The sequence below is a fragment of the Haliaeetus leucocephalus genome, unplaced genomic scaffold, assembly GCF_000737465.1.
Source record: "Haliaeetus leucocephalus isolate CR32 unplaced genomic scaffold, Haliaeetus_leucocephalus-4.0 Scaffold0, whole genome shotgun sequence".
In the NCBI taxonomy this organism is placed as follows: domain Eukaryota; kingdom Metazoa; phylum Chordata; class Aves; order Accipitriformes; family Accipitridae; genus Haliaeetus; species Haliaeetus leucocephalus.
In genome coordinates this window covers 10,090,945-10,094,225 of record NW_010972436.1, presented here as the reverse complement: position 1 = coordinate 10,094,225, position 3,281 = coordinate 10,090,945, and the positions used below count along the sequence as shown (strand labels likewise).

At 43.6% G+C, this 3,281-nt stretch overlaps 1 non-coding gene across 1 annotated transcript; it reads left to right on the top strand.

Moving 5' to 3' along the window:
* The first annotated feature begins 2,995 nt into the window (after positions 1 to 2,995).
* TRNAN-GUU lies at positions 2,996 to 3,069 on the top strand. Its single transcript has one exon. It is a non-coding gene; the product is annotated as a tRNA-Asn (tRNA).
* The last annotated feature ends 212 nt before the right edge of the window (positions 3,070 to 3,281 follow it).

Here is a 3,281-nt window from a genome sequence, read left to right as displayed (position 1 = left end):
CAGAGCCAAGTGAACTGGGGAGGTCAGTAAAATACTATTGTTCAGTCTTGTTCTTTGCTTTTAAAGTAAATTGATCCTATTTGCAGGGATATCCTTTCAGTTATTCAGGACTAGAATCATACGTTTCGGAGGAAAACACAAGAAATCTTTGGATGGTAAGCTCAGCACTTACAGACTTCTGTTACAAAGTAAGCAATCAGAAATATATTTGGGCAGAAACTGAGCAGCTGTTCTGAATTCTTTTGTGACTATAAATTTTTGTAGTTTGGGCCGAGTTGCAACTTGGGACCTGACAAATAGTTGACCAAAAAGGACACACAGAATAAGAAATAATATAGGTGCATGTGCTTGTTGGGTAAACGGTCCTTTCCTGTGAGAAATTGTCAAAATAGAGTAGTTAATGAAGTAATTATGTGATATAAGTGGGAAGATTCTTTTGTTTCTGTTATATCCTGCTGAACTGATTTTAGGAACAGGTCTGGGTGAATAATTTTTCTGAACAGAGGATGAATATATTTTATGTTTATAAAATTCATAAACAATACCCAGTTTCACCCTATGTCCTATATTTCTCTGACATTCAGAAACCAAAGCCTGTATCTGAAGAAGGTCACAGATGTCATAGCAATGAACATGTAAGTTCATGGATCTCAAAATAACAATAAAATAATGTTTTAAAATACTTAAATATTATAAAATAAAATAATAGTTTTAAATTACATAGTATAATATTTCCACATATTAATATGCAATATATTTGTGTATAATTATGTTTTTATAAAAATATCAACCAAAATATAATCAATAATTAGTGAATCCAATAATGGTATTTAAATTATATACACTGGATATTGGAAAAAAACCTAAGCAACTCCAGATACCATCCACAAGAAACAGTGTATCAAGGACGAGAGCTGTCCAGAAATAAAGAACCAAACACTGATAGGGAGGGCGATTAATCTGAAGTAGCAGCCCTTTCTGGTTTCTGAATGCCCTAAACAGCACTTGGCCTCTTCCTTTCTATTGAAGATACAGTCAGAAACCTTCTCCTAAGGGTAGATAGCTAATCTTTTCCATTTACAGAGTAGTGATAGATAATGTTGCTCTCTGGTATGATGGCTCACTGGTTAGTGCTTCAACAGTCAGCAAAAGTCATCCATGTTCAGATCCTTTGCTGATCTGTGGGTTTCAAGCTGAAGAGGTAACATTTGCTGTTGTATACGTTCTTCTTATTTTCTTTTTTACCTTGTAAGATTTTAAATGAAAGACTCCAAGATTCAGTGAGGAAGAATGCTGAGAAGAAAGGTACCAAGTGACTCTGTAGCCTCACCTGCAGCACTCTCACTGTCCTGACGCACTGAATAGGCAGGCTTGGATGTCTAATGCCAGGTCCTGTGTTCCTCTCAGACACCTCAAAGTTAGAGCTTGTAGTCAGTATCAGCATAGCAAAGTCCCTTTTTAGATCTAGCCTCTAGACACAGATTTTGAAAACAGTCAATTTTACATTCATTAAAACTAATGGGAATATTCATGCGTATAAAGTAAAACGTTTCAGGGCCCAAAACCCATGCCCAAATGTTCATCTACTGGTCTATGGGTTAGGCCTTTGTTCAGACTGGAATCTTGCTGTTTCCACTAAATACCCGTTTGCTTGTGCATAAAATCACAGGACTGTCTCCTTGTTGTCCTCCTACACAGAGAAAATAGAAGTGGTCTAGCCTGCGAACTGATTCTTCTGACGCTGAGAATAGCAGAGGTCTGGGTAGGAAAGCATGCCGCAGTGGGCATGATGCCCCCAAAAGTAATCTTTAAAACAATTATTTTAATTACTGTTGAGGGCTTGCATATCTTGTCTTTCTCCTCCATGTTTTAAAAGATGCTGGTCGGTAAGGTACCAACAATATGCAGTAAAAAATTGAGCAGTATTGTGATAATACTGACATTTATGTAGCTCTTTTCAAAGTATTGGAAAAACTGGAAAGGCTGAGCTGCGGACAATAAATGGTCAGCTTAAAGTTACTCACTGGGCTGAGGAATGAAGTCTTATAGTGTTGAAGAGCGAGGTATTGCACAAAATATGAGAGCTGGAGTAACACGCTCCTGCTTTTACTCCTGCTGCTGAAGACTCACTCTCTGGTTTCAGGAGTGAGCTGGTACTTCTTGGTCTTGGGTGGGCAGAGACTAGGAGATAGCCAGCCATCTGCTTGGAAAGGAGTTAGCACCTGTCCTTGTGTAGTGGGTGTCGTGTGCCTGCTCAACTCCAAAGGCTTTCAGCAGACAGAAGAGCCATCAGGCAGAGCTTCATGGAGCCACACGGACAAAGTGAAACAACTGATATTGTAAGACGTCAAAGAGATTCAGACAGTGTCGGTCTGTGAAAGAAAAGGGGAAAACACTTGCCCAGGTTTGGATGTGAAAACTTTGTACTTGGCGGAGCCGTAGGTACAGATTTACTGTAAGGTAATGTGGGAAGCGGATTTCGATAAATTGAAATAGGAACGTTAGCTTGTCTTCACTGCTGTTTTCAGTCGCTTAGAAAGGTAAATATAATTTACCTACTACGTACGTGCAGAGGGATGCTGCCTCCCTTGAAATTACCTTTTAAATATATTATTGGGGTGATTTTGCAACGGTATTTGGGAATTACATTTTGGCTTGCGTGTGTAATGGGTGAATTAGCAACAGCCAAGAAGCAGCTGCTTTAACTCTGAGTTGTGAATTTATTCCCCAGAAAAAGGATGCCGCTGTGAACAATGATTTGGGGAATTAGTCTTTCATATTGGCTGGAAGAAAGTAAGCCGCCCTTTTCGCTGTTTTCTCGGTCCTCTTTTCGCATTTCGCGAGGCTCGTGATTCAGGAGCCGGGTTTGTACGCGCGGTTTGGGCGCGTGGCGGCCCGCGGGTCACCAGGACGGAGGCGAGGGGGCGGCGAGGCACGCGGCCGGCCACGGCGCCGCGGCACATCAGTCGCGCCGCGGCAACTGCCCCTAGTGGGAGTCTCTGTGGCGCAATCGGTTAGCGCGTTCGGCTGTTAACCGAAAGGTTGGTGGTTCGAGCCCACCCAGGGACGGCTTCCCCTTTTGGCTCGCCCGCTTCCCCTGCAGCCGGCCGTCGTTTTGTGCGTGTGCGCCGGGGGAGGATGTGAGATTAGCGCCGGCGGCCGGGCAGGCGCCGCGTGTTTCTGGGCAGGGGGGCCCCCGGCGGGGAGCGCGGCCGCTGCAGCTCCCTCCCGCGCTGCGCGCTGCCAGCGAAGGGCTTCGCTGCTCGCGGCGCCCCTGCGCC